The 14254-nt window shown below is 35.4% G+C and overlaps 1 protein-coding gene across 1 annotated transcript in view; it reads left to right on the plus strand.

Annotated features, from left to right (window-relative positions):
- Positions 1-9538: 9538 nt before the first annotated feature.
- The window catches only part of camkvl (CaM kinase-like vesicle-associated, like), a 51572-nt gene continuing 46856 nt past the window's right edge, over positions 9539-14254 (plus strand). The window contains exon 1 of the mRNA XM_055188682.2: positions 9539-9747. The gene's annotated coding sequence lies outside the window, so the exon portion shown is untranslated. The remainder of the gene's footprint in view (positions 9748-14254) is intronic.

Below are 14254 nucleotides of genomic sequence, written 5' to 3' on the forward strand. Positions count from 1 at the left end.
TTTAGCCAAAATGTTCCTTCTATGGCACCGTAGAGCACCTTTATTTTTACAAGTGTATACTAACATGAGAGGCTGATGGAGGCCTGTGCTTGTCCGCATAGCAGAATCAAAATGGGGGATGGGAACCGAGTCTGACTAAAAGAAGAGGACAGAGGAGACAGTTTGGGTTGATTTTCTACTGCCCCCTACAGGGAGAGAGAAGCTTTGCCCCTTCCCGCTCTGCTTCCTGTGGAGAGAGAGACTTATTTACGTAGCTGTAACAAAACGAAGATTTTAAGGAATGCAAAAAGCACATATAAAAGAGCTAAAGGGACGGATGGGAAACTGAAAGAAATTGTAAGTATTTTGGTAAAAGAACTTGCGTAGGTTCATTTCACACCTCAGTTATCACTATGGCAACAGAGAATGATGGGAAATGTAGTTTGCTGTCTGTCAGATCATAAACTGCCCTGCTGAAAAAACAGCATCAAACCAGCATGGACCAGCATGGGAATTATGCTGGTCTATGCTGGTTTAGCTGGTGGTCAACAGCACCAAAACACAACATATGCTGGTCTTGCTGGTATGCCGTTTTGGAGAGTTTTATCCCTATTATGATCGAACATATGACAGCTATGTGTACTTAACTATGTCATCCACACCAATCATTAATATTTTATCACATACGGCAAAAAATATATATTTTCAAAGATATTTCAAAATATAAAAAAAATGGCCAAAAATATATATATATTCGCTGAAAAATATTTTGGAATATGTTTTCAAAAATATATTTTTCACTGATATATTTTTTGGCCAATTTTTTTATATTTTGAAATATATTTTAAAAAGTACATTTTAAAGCATTAAAAATATATTTATATTTCAATCCAAGGAAATATATTCACGTCGCATTGGAAGAAAACTTTATGTTACGAACCTGTAAACTTTATGTTACGAACCTGTAAACATAACAGCTTTAAAAAGGTTAAAATTAAATATATTTTTAACTTCAAAAATATACTTTATAAAATTAACTTGTATTAAGCATATATTTAAAATATATTTAGGCACAAAAATACTTTTTTGCCATATGGGATGTAAAATTTGAAATATAGGCTTTTTGTTTGCCCTTCAAATACATTTTGAAATATATGTTTATATATAAAGGTTAAACTAAATATATTTCCAAATTTAAAAATATATTAAATTGAGCATAACATTCTACAAAATGTATTTAGCATATATTTAAAATATATTTTTGGCAGGAGAAATGTTTTCTTTTTTTTTCTGTATGGGATGCTAACACATCCTTATCCTTGTGCTTTACAGTATAGTTCTGAAGAAGACAGGCATACAGATGCTCAAATGAATATATAGCTCTGTTAGGTTTTTGAAAACATTAACCCTGGCCTTAGGAGCATGTTTATTGAAGTGGAGTCCTATGGTCATGGTCAGGCACACAAAAGCAGCAGCACACAGCATAAACTGAATGCAAAAAATGTCTATTGAAATCATTCAAGGTCTTACATGAACTCAAAGGTTTCTCCAGCTGCCCAACTGTTTAAAGTTTCCCTCAAAGGTGCTGAAGCTGGCTTATGTTTGGGTCTCAGTCAACATCTGAGTCTCTGATTGTGTAGTTAAGGTCATTGAGGTTCTGTGTTATAGGATTTGTGAAATACAGATTAGTTGAATTATTTGTTGTTAACATAGTCACACAGGACCTTATCAATATTGTGGATTTAGGGTACGTATTTGCATTTTCTGCTGTATGTTGCTTGATATAATGACTAAACATTTGCTAACACATACACTGTAAAAAATGTCTGTAGAAATTACAGTATTAATGGGTATTACTGGCAACTAGCTGCCAGTAACTTACTGTAGATTTTACATTTATGTTATTTACTAGCAACATTTTGTTCAAACTGGCAACATTTTGTTCAAAGTTAAATGAACATGAAACATTTTTTGACTTTATCTTCTACAGTAAGTTACTGGCAACCAGCTGCAAAATTACAGCAAATTTTTTAGAGTGTATGACTCTGTGTGTGAAATAAAGGCTATAGTCTCATAATTTAATTGTAAGATTAGGAGCATCAAATTTTTATGGCCTTTAATAGTCAATATAAAGGTATATTTTTACAGAATGTCCTTTATATTTTGTAGGATGATCTTATGTAGAAAAGGCAAGGGAAGTTTATTTGTATAGCACATTTCATACACAATAGTAATTCAAAGTGCTTTTAGTGCTGGGCAAATATTAATCGCGATTAATCGCATACAAAATAAAAGTGATATATATAAAATATATATGTAAAAGATATATAAATAAAAAAATTCTGAAATAAATATATGCATGTGTGTGTGGTTAAATACACTGTAAAAATTTCTGTAGAAATTACAGTATTACTGTCTATTACTGGCAACTAGCTGCCAGTAACTTACTGTAGATTTTACATTTATGTTATTTAGTGGCAACAGTTTGTTCAAAGTTAAATGAAGATGAAATATTTTCAGTCTTCATCTTCTACAGTAAGTTACTGGGAACCAGCTGCAAAATTACAGCAATTTTTTTACAGTAATTACACACAAATATATTATGCCAAAAATCACTTATTTTGTATGCGATTGATCGTGATTAATATCTGCCCAGCACTACTTTACATATAAATAATCTGTGTAAAAATAAGAAACATTTATAATCACAATTAAAGCAAGGATACATGAGAATTTAAAATAACAATTAAAAGAAAATAAATGTGATTTTAATAAATTAAAAAAAGTTTAAAATGTGTTAAAAAGAATAAATAGGAAAAACAATTAATCAAAACTTAATGACTTAAATGTTTTTTTACAGACAAGGTCACATATGTATGAACAAATGTATGTGAAGTTTAGCTTCTCCAGTAATTTAAATGGCACTCAATTTGGTTTGAGATAAAAAAAAATCGTAGATTTAAGAAGAAGTAGTCGTCTATCATCACTAGATGGCAGTGTTATAAAAAGGGTGTCGTGTGGGGCCAACGATGAGATGTTTCTGCAATGAAAGTTTGGCCTGAAAACTAATGCCAAAAATAACACAGGGAGTGAAAATACCTCTGAAAAAAACCTGGTGGTGAAATATATCTGCTGGTTGCCTCATCTCATTAAAGAAACATCTGCTGGTTCACACATCAATTCAAAAGTGGAGGTTTGTAGCATTTAACCCAGGGCCATAACCACAATAAATAGTGAGGGGGGCATGCCCCCCCCCCCAATATTCAGAAACAGTTTTTTATAGCCCTGAAAGTTTTGTTTCCCCTAACGTTCAAGATGTTAACCTACATGCTATTTATTTGCAGACCTTCTCTTTTTTTAGAACATAGCAAAAATAAAAAGAGAAAAGATTGCTTCTCTGTCACTTAACAGGAAATACGTTAAAGAGATAGTTCACTTTAAAATGAAAACTCTGTCATCATTCACTCATCCTCATGTTGTTCCAAACCTGTATGAATTTCTTTTTTCTAATAAAACCAAAAGAAGATTTGAGAAATGATGGTAAACACACAGCAGTAAGTGACCATTGATTTCCATAGTAGGAAAAAAATATTTTGAAAGTATTGTGATAAATGACTAAGAAAATATTTTGATAAATGATGGTAAGCACACAGTTGACAGTAAACATTAAATTCCATCATATTTTATTATTCCTACTATGGAAGTCTATGGTCACTTACTGCTGTGTGTTTACCATCATTTCTCAAAAATATCTTTTTTGTGTTCATCAGAAAAAAGAAATTCATACAGGTTTAGAACAACATGAGGATGAGTAAATGAAGACAGAGTTGTCATTTTAAAGTGAACTATCCCTTTAACACAGAAGGGTAACCTGCACTCTTGACGAGATTTCATGCCATCTTTTATGTCGTTGAATTTAACAACTTGTAAGTATCTGCTATAGATATTACAAAAAATTAATTCCAGCTTCTCACTGTTATGTGCCAAAGCTGGATTACATGGGATAAGGGTGATGCAATAAGTTCAATTAATGGTGTAATATACTGCAGGTCTTCCTCAATGCTTATGTAAGGGTCATCTCAGTGGGTCGGACCGATGCACAGTTGGATCATTCTTCACTCAGCTTCTGTTTTGGTCCTTGGCCACAAAAGCAATCTGTGCCCTGCTCTGTCCCAATGGCTTGAACCATAAACATGGTCTGTTTATCACTTTACCTGCTAAAATATATATCTCAATATTCTTATGCATATTGGAAACCAGTCCATTTTTTATTTATGGAGGTAGATCAATAATTCAGTTAATTAAATTCAAGCCTATTGACTATTCATTGCACATCATTCTTAAAGAGGGCAAAGGATTGAAATGGTATTGTCGATTTCATAACCGCTGATGGGATCTGATCTCCGTGCAGTTTGGCGACGGTCTAGCTGACTAGAACTTTTTCCATGCGTAATGAAAAATTAATTTATTTAGGCCTGACTTTTGAAATATGAATTATTTTCGACCGAGTCTTCACATCTTCTGCGCATTATGCAAAATTCTGTCTGTAACTTAAGACCTGCTGATAGGTTCCATATCTTTCAGATCTTTATGCCCACTTCACTTTTTATTTTCCAGACGATTTTATCTGTGGTGAGTTGCGGCACATTCACTTCAGGGACAGTTTGGTATTCAAGGCCTCAGTCCAAAAACAGTAATATAAATGAGACTTTCTCTTATTCGGTCTCTTTTGCTTGATATCAAATCTAGTTAAAGCACGATGCTTGATAGAAACCGATTTCAATCAGTGGCCCTCATACAGCCGTACCATGACTCTGATCTTCTTCAGCAGAGCTTTTATTCCCCTGATAATACAAGCTCAAGGTCAGCAGAATAGTTTGAAGGAAACAACATACAAAAGGATGCACCGTAGTCTCAGTCAACACTAAAGAAGGCGCCGATGGTGTGCATGTGTGCGTGAGAGTGAAAGGTTAGCGCTGACATTTCTCGCAAAATAAAATTGATGAGCCAAACTGGATACAAAACAAGAACCTTGAGTGGGACGTGTGTGAAGGAAATGTTTTTATGCAGAAACCTGTTACAGGCAAATTGATTTGAGGTGTAATATAAAGAAGACTGACGCCTGAGATAAAATAACAATGATTTTAGATAATGTATATAGATAGATAGATAGATAGATAGATAGATAGATAGATAGATAGATAGATAGATAGATAGATAGATAGATAGATAGATAGATAGATAGATAGATAGATAGATAGATAGATAGATAGATAGATAGATAGATATCTAAAGAGCCGGAGGTAAGAAAATTCACTGTGCTATTTTTAACTCTTCAACCTTTACAAGTGTGAAAAAAGTGGCCAATTGATTTAATGTGACTCGTTCCAGTTATGACCATGAACTTACATTCCTATTTGCCTCCTTTTTTTAATAGTGCATGAATGAGACAGTCTTTGCCAAAGCACCACAGTTGAAGTATCTTCACTCTGACCCAGTTTGTGGGTTCTCTTTCTTAAGGGTAAACTTCTTTTTATTAGTGACTATTAAAACCTAGGGGAGAGACTTCTCTGTGTAAAGAGACATTGATTTTATATGCATTTATTCACAATTTGTGTCTTCTACATGTCTTTGCAAAAGCATAAGGTTTCTCTAAAACAGGTTTAGTAAATTCTTGAATCTTATTATATATTTAGGATATGCCAGGATCAAATGTGACCCTTTATGTCAAAACACAGTTAATATCATTTTTTAGGATTTACTGTTTTCTACATTAAATCATCCTATATGATGTAAATAACATTCAGTGAAAATAATCTTGATATCTTTATTATTGACTGAGAAGACCATGTCAAAGATTTGATGCTCCTAAAAAACTTCAATTACTGCTGACTAGGCATGGGCCGGTTACCAGTTTCAATGTATAACGAGTTAGTCAATTTTCTTAAAAAAAAAAAAATCCAGATAATTTACTCACCACCATGTCATCCAAAATGTTGATGTCTTTCTTTGTTCAGTCGAGAAGAAATTATGTTTTTTGATGAAAACATTCCAGGATTTTTCTCATTTTAATGGACTTTAATGGACCCCAACACTAACAGTTTTAATGCAGTTTAAAAATGTAGTTTCAACGTAGTTTCAAAGGACCTTAAATGATCCCAAATGACGCATAAGGGTCTTATCTAGCGAAACGATTGTCATTTTTGACAAGAAAAATAAAAAATACTTCTCGTCTTCCTCCCGCTGTGTGACACGCCAGCGCGGCCTCACGTGGTGCGTCGTCACGTCAAGAGGTCACGGTTGACATATGCGAAACTACGCCCCAGTGTTTACAAGTGTGAGAAAGAGGACCGTTCCGACGTTGTTGTATGTCGAATGATACTAATTAATGTCTTTATGTCAGTTTATTGTTTAAAATGGTCCGCAAAAGTGCATTTCATGTAACAAGTGACCTTTCGACGTCAATTATGTGAGTTCGTGCTAGCGTGTCACACAGCCGGAGGAAGACGAGAAGTTGTGGTTTAAAAGTACATCTTTTTTATTTTTCTTGCCAAAATGACAATCGTTTCGCTAGATAAGACCCTTATGCCTCGTTTGGGATCGTTTAGAGTCCTTTGAAACTGCAATTTTAAACTGGATTAAAACTGTTATGTGTTGGTGTCCATTAAAGCCATTAAAGTGAGAAAAATCCTGGAATGTTTTCCTCGGGAAAACATTATTTCTTCTCGACTGAACAGGGAGGGACATCGGCATTTTGGATGACATGGTGGTGAGTGAATTATCTGGATTTTTTTTGGGAAAATGGACTAATCCTTTAAGGTTATCAATCATACCGCCAAAATCTCGTACCGGCCCATGCCTACTGGAGACTTAATGTGAATGTAAGCAAAAGCAACAGTGCTCCATTTACAGGACACGTACATTTTTTCATTCAACAAAACAAAAGTAAATCAAATGTATGTCTTTCTGGTTGAATATGCCTGCATATGTCCAAAAATGTACCCACTATTTTGTACAGAATAAGACTAAGAATAAGAGGAGAGAGTTTAATTGGAGACCTCTGTCTGTAAGATTGTTAGACAGCTTTGCACATGAAAGTCTGAAAATAGCTCGTAAATTTGAATAAGTCTTCAAAATAAATTTCACCTTTTCCAAAATATCAGCCATCACGCAGTGTCCCATATATCTGAGACTTTTTCAGCTATATGTCCAAATGATTAATGAACCTGCACAGCTCGCTTCAATCAATACGTGCTGGGTTAGAGACGCTCAAACCAGGTTTACTGAACAGCCCAATTACGAACTTTAAAGTAACACAAAGAAGACACTGTGTGAATGTGTCGGTTATTGGATCAGGGATGATCTTACAGCATAGATCTCAACATCAAAGTGACACTGGATGTTTCCTTTTATGACTTACCTCTGTACTCCATTAATGTAAGCGTAATCCCTGCCCTACATCCCCATTCCAATATAGCTTCATAATTAAGGTCATCCAGTACACGTGACCAATAACCCATTAGCCTGAGAATGATAACATTCAACAATTCAGTTTAATCAGAAATCCTGTATAAGACTATAAGAAAGTAAAATTATCAATTGTTTTGATTTTAATATATTTTACATTCACCGTAGCGAGGCAACAGCTTCTTATATCTAAATCTGTATATATATAAGGTCCATTTTGCTATTTGTCTCATAGAAACCGTTTTAACCTATCAATCTTTAACACACATTCACAGCGCATATATTCAGAGTTACTGCAGAGTTGTATTATTTTTGAAGGATATAATTTTTCTAAAAAGATGGCTTTGTCACACAAACCCAAGGCCGCTGTATGAACTTGTGTAGGCGAAAGTCAAATTTCACCCTGAAAGTCTATCTGAAAAAAGACAGATGCGTGTTAGCAGCAATGCGGGAAAAATGCATGATGAATGCTGTTAGACTGCCAATGTCCTTTGATCCCTAATTCAGAAATACATGAACACATTGGTGAATGTTTGTAAATCATTCATTCCTAATATATAGATGACATTTATCACATATTAACCTGCATATTTAACTTGGTATCTCTTACTTCGATTGTATTGCAACTTCATTTGAGCAATTTAATTATTAGAATTAAGGACACTGTATTGTGGGCTCAATGGGTGTGCCTGCGGTCCAATTATAGGTTGTCTCACACAGGCCTGCCATTGAGGCCATTTTCTCCCCTCTTAAAATCCAACTGCTATTTATAGAGCTTTTGATTTTATGGACCACGGGTCAAAGCAACCCTGCCTTAACAAAGCATTGTTATATTTTATTTCTGACATATGAAAGCAAACCACATTTTGTAGCATGGAGAAATCTTCACCCAAGCTTAATTCCTCAACATCATTAAGTTATATTGGAGTTATGTCCAGGGAACACACATATACTCTTAAAAAATCTATACATTGTATGCATTGAAAGTTGCATACAGCATCTGCCAAATGCGTAAATATAAGAAAGTTATCTTTAAAGTTGTTAGATCAGTATGTACCAAAGAGTGATGTGTTTTTTTATTTCTATGTATTTCAAATAGAAAACAACAATAATTGAGCGTATCCGTGTTCAAAAGCAGAAAGGACACAGGGGTTAGTTCCTGCGTAATTACACAGCCATCTGTCCATATCCCATTGGCACACTAAAGACCCTGTACAGCATTGCTGCCCTGATCTCTGTGTGGTCCAATGGTTCATCCCATTAAGAAGACCACAGCTTTTCGAAACACAATAATGGCTATAAGAAAGAGCGACGACTTCTTTCCTCTGTTGACTGATCAACTCCATAATGGGCTGAAACCATGGCCTTTGCATGCTGAGAGTATTATTTCATTTGTGGATGACTACTGTATGTCTGAAGCTTTAATGACACCATAAAAACAATGGGTCATTAAGAAACTCTTTGTCGATTGTTACCGCACATTAATAGACTAAAGTCGCCCACTGTGGCCTATGGGGTGATGGAGTGTTTATAAAAAACAAAACTGGACACTCGACTCGAGTGAGAGCTTTTCATTACTGCGCCATGCTTTTCAAATGATGCGCAGATAATGAAATGATGTTTGTTGCGCTTTAATCCGATGTCGTAATCCCGTCGCTCGCAATCTGCTAGTCACTGCAATTCACCGCCTGTGGAGATACTGGCAAACTAAACAATACCAAAAGCCGAAGTGCATGACAAACCTGTTAAAACATAATCGACATGCTCTTTAAACAGTAGCATATATAGTGCACTCACTCTTTACATTTGGGATCGAACCCATGGTCTTTGCGTTGCTAGCAAGTAAGATAGTCTATACAAGAACGCAGTACTGGGAGGTGTTCAGAGCATCATGTAGTTTTTACACACCTGCTTGTGTGCGTTTTAGACAGTGCGATCATTAAATTCCTATTGTGTGTGTACAGTAAAAATGTGTGTGTGAATGTGAGAGAGAAGGGGAGGGAAAGAGAGAGATTCGGTGATCCAGATGAAAGCAGAGATTATTTATTTCTCTGGGGTTGAGAGAGAGAGAGAGAGAGAGAGAGAGAGAGAGAGAGAGAGAGAGAGAGAGAGAGAGAGAGAGAGAGAGAGAGAGAGAGAGAGAGAGAGAGGGAAGGACTGAGCGCCGACAGTCCTGTCAGATCTGCGCTCATCTAATGCGTCTGTCATTCACGAGCCGTTAACAGCCGATCTTGGGCTCTCAGTCTTCAAAGTTTGGATTTTGTTACACTGCCCGCGAGTACTCTGTGTCAACCCGAGCAGGTAAACCAACTTTACATATTTTGCTACGCCGTAGTCATTCTTATGTCTTTTCTAAACCTGAATAAAAAATAGCGCGGTAAAACAGGCCGGACGTACATTTGAGACAAACACGTTATTGTTTGTTTATTTGAGAACTACGTAAGTTACACGCTTAAAAATACGTTACTAAAAGATTGCATAAAAGGTTCTCTGGAAAACCCAAAATGGTTCTTTTATAGTAGCCTATCGCTAAAAATAAGCCCTTTTTGGACGTTTATTTGAATGAAGCCGTCAGTTAAGTTCACTGGTTAGAGTTGAACAAGCGGTCGTGAAGATGCGTTATAAAACCTAACCTGTCGAGCATATTCACCTTAGCCTACATTAAGGAATTAAGCAGACGCTTTTTCCAATATTCTTATTATTGTTTGCTGTTATATTTAGCCTATATTTATTTGCAGGTTAATGAGGCATTGGGAAATGGGTGGTTAGGTAAAGAGATGCTCTGTCTGAAGAACGATTGCCCCGAGTGTTGTATTTTCCAATTATTCCTGAAGTAATTATAAATCCATTGACCGTATTTAGTCTACAGCTAAAAGTTGTTTAACATGATACCTTATGACTAAAACAAAGAAATAAGATGTACACTCTCAGAAATCAAGGTCCTATTTTTTTACCAATATATACGTAGCCTACTAATGTGGACTCTTTGAGTAACGTTAGTAGTAGTACTTTTTGAAACCAGTTTTTGTACCATTCTGAGTTTGAATGGAGAAAAATCACTTTGCTTTGCAACTCTTATTGAGAAAATATTATTTTAAAAATATTTAAAAAGTTGAATGGTTTTACACTGTGATGTATGCAGTCTTAGGTGAAAAATATTCTTAGTATGCATTATAAAGTAATTAATTAGTAAACTGCTGTAAAATGTTTAGGTAGTGTTTTTGAACCTTACCATAGTAAATATTATAGTATACTACTGTATTCCCTACATAGTATCGCTTCACTACAGTTATTACTACAGACTACTACAGCATACATTAACAAAGTGAGGTCATTACTATATAATATAACATTTGGACAACAATTTACTACGCTCTCAGGTTCAAAAGGTGTCAATGGGGCACCACCCTTTAAAAAAGTAAACATTTGTGCGTAAAGGGTGCACACTAGTACCTCAAAGGTACATACTGGTACCCCAGAGGTACATAAACGGCACATAGTAGATCCAAATGGTGCCATAGTGACAGCTTTTGTACCATTTTCTATTATGTACTATATGCTACAGTATTTTATTTTGTGAAGTAACCATTTTGTAATATTGTAATTTTGACATATCATGGGCATATTAATGTTTTTTTTTTTTTTGCTCTTAAATGTGAGATCACCCAACATGAGTGATCTGGAAACATTTTGTTTTTGTTATGCTGTCCTTCTCATTGCTCGGCCATTCAACAGTTTGTTTACAAGTAGGCTTAACTCGAGAGAATATGTTTTAGGATGGAGAGAAATTCAGGGTCAATAAACCCCACAGCAAGGTTGTGCGTGCGTGAGTATTGTGTTAGTGGGGAACGCATATATAAATATTAACACACATTAAGAAATATTACATTTCAAATAGCTGCACTTATTTTGTGAACTCTTATAAGTTGTGTTTAGTAGTTTATATTTAAATAAATTAAAGTAATATAGGTTTGACGTGAGTTTTATAACACTTAAATCAACACTATATTGAAGTATGACACATCTTTTGCTCTTTATTATTCATTATTGTGTTTTAACATTCATTTTAATGCTTTATTGCTGCTGTGACACATTGATGACAGTTTTTGTTTAGTCAGTCTAGCACTTTTTGTGTGAGGATGTGTCTGTTGAGAACAATCTGGATTATTTGCATGTCAAAATCGCAGAAGAATCTTCTAGATGTTTTAGCTGCGTAGCTGCTGAACAGAGATTGTTTACCCCATGCCACACTTAAAGGGATAGTTCACCCACCCCAAAATGAAAATTCTGTCATACTCACTCTCGTGTTGTTTTAAACCTGTAAACGTTTCTTTATTATGCATGTTTAACACGAAAAAAAGATATTTTGATGAAATGAAGGGTACGTGCACAGTTGGCGGTACCCATTGACTTCCATAGTATTTATTTTTCCTTCTTTTATGAAAATATCTTCTTTTGTTTTCAACAGAATAAATGTGTACAGGTTTAGAACTACATAAGGGTGTGTTAATGATGACAGAATTTCCATTTTTGGGTGAACTATCCCTTTAAAGAGTATTTGCAGCCAAAGAGGTGTTTGTGAATGTGATAGACGCACCCACAGGTGAGCTGTGAACCCGACTGAAATATTGCACATCCTTTTATCACGTTGGAGCATGATGCAGGATTTCCCAGCTCACACTCATTAACAACATTTCACAAATGCTAAGTCTCTACAACAGATCTGTTATAAATGGTTAATGGCTGTGATGGACCCCATTTCGAATTTGCCAAAATATTGAGCGAGAGAGAAAATAAACGGTGGATAAATCCAATAAAAGTTACTAGTATGAATATAGGATTACAAGAACTGCATTACAAGAAAAAAAACAGAGAATTACAAAAATGCAGCAGCAACAAAAAGAAAATTTTATCCCCCTTCAGTAAATCAACTTTTGGGGGGCTTATGTCTGGTCTGATCTTACAAAGGTAGCAATAAAATCTCATCATTGGTTACCTCTTTACATTTATTCTGGTTTGCACACAGTCGTGGTTATTGCTTGTACCCAAATCCCAGCTGAGGTACAGTATGATGGCCATGAAATTTCACTCTTTTATAGCTTTTACTCTGAAAGACAACTTTGGTACAAAGTGACATTTGATCAAGAGAACTGTAACGTCCTTGTCATTATATAAGTAACCGATGTGAATTGAAGGCGACACTCGACGCGAATGTCAGCATCATTATCTGCGCTCCTACTGGAAAAAACTCTAAATCAATACAGCTCTCAAACCCTCTTATTCTATCACCCCATATACTCAACAAATTATACCACTTATGAGAGAAAGTTCAGGCAGCCATGAGCGAGACAGTGGAGAAACTCGGCTAAAGCATCCTGCCACGTTCACATTTCTCGAAAAGCCTGTTATCACAGTGTGGAATAAATGCTATAAATATATTACATTTCACCATAACAATAGTGGAGGGAAATCACAACCAATGAGTCATATTCAATGTGGACTGTCTATATGGAATTGGTTATTTATAGACATGCCCATTAACACCGTGTCACACAACACTTTTCACCTCTTGAATGGTGCCATTTATGTAATTTAATTTTGGAGACTCATCACAAAGCTATTCTTCTGAAAAATATTCAGTGAAATTATGCATACATGTGCCGTCGAAAAGACAACACTTTTTGTTGAACATTTTGTTTAAAATAGCATTACAGAGCATGTTGACGTTTCAAAAGTATTACGTTTATGCATTTTGCAGATCTTTTTACCAATTACATGCATACTGGGATTCGAACCTATAACCTTTGCATTGCTAATACAATGCTTTCAATAAGCAACAGAAACTGCAGGAATTTGGTATCAACTAAACTCTCAGAATTAAAGGTATAAAAGCTGTTAATGGGGAGGGTGGTACCTTTGTAAAAAGTACACATTTGTTCCTAAAAGGGCGCATATTACACTAAAAAAACATATTCCAGCTTCCCTAAAGTTAAATATTTGATTTTTACCATTTTGGAATCCATTCAGCAGATCTCCGGGTCTGGCAGTACAACTTTTAGCATAGCATAGCATAATCCATTGAATCTGTTTAGACCATTAGCATCACGCTCAAAAATAACCAAAGAGTTCGATTTTTTTCCTATTTAAAACTTGACTCTTCTGTAGCATGTACTTAGCCTGACGTTGTCATACTCAATTCTAGTCAGAATTTGAGTCTGATACCGCTCCATTGAGCTAAAATTATGAGGCGTGTCTCAACCGAAAAATGCCTCTGCACTCAATTGAATACACATACGACCAATCAGAGCAACGGAGTGTGTGATGTTGAAATGGCGTCTTTAGCAGCCTGACCGAAATGCTAGTAATTTCGCTACAATGATACTAACATCATTGTAATTATACTAAGTCTGAGTTAGACTGTTCCTCTTTTAAAATCAATGCTCTGTCGATATCTTTTAGAACAGACTCAATGTCAGAATCCACACATCTGGGGCCTCATGTATAAAACTGTGCGTGGGATTCTTACTAAAAGTCTACGTACGCACAAAAGCCAAAAATGGCATACACCAAAAATTATGAAGACTTATAAAACAAAGCGATGTTCCCTTTATAAATCACAGATCACATGCAAGTGTGTGTACATGAATCATCCTAATATCCAACCTTGCAATCCCATTCTCCCATCAAGTTTATTTTTTTATAAATCACAACCTTTGCGTGAGAACTGGCGTACGCACGTTTCCAGCCCTGTTTTGGGCGTACGCATGCTTTATACATGAGGCCCCTGAACTCTACAGCGGCAGCCATT

The sequence above is a fragment of the Misgurnus anguillicaudatus genome, chromosome 13 (assembly GCF_027580225.2).
Source record: "Misgurnus anguillicaudatus chromosome 13, ASM2758022v2, whole genome shotgun sequence".
Taxonomy (NCBI): domain Eukaryota; kingdom Metazoa; phylum Chordata; class Actinopteri; order Cypriniformes; family Cobitidae; genus Misgurnus; species Misgurnus anguillicaudatus.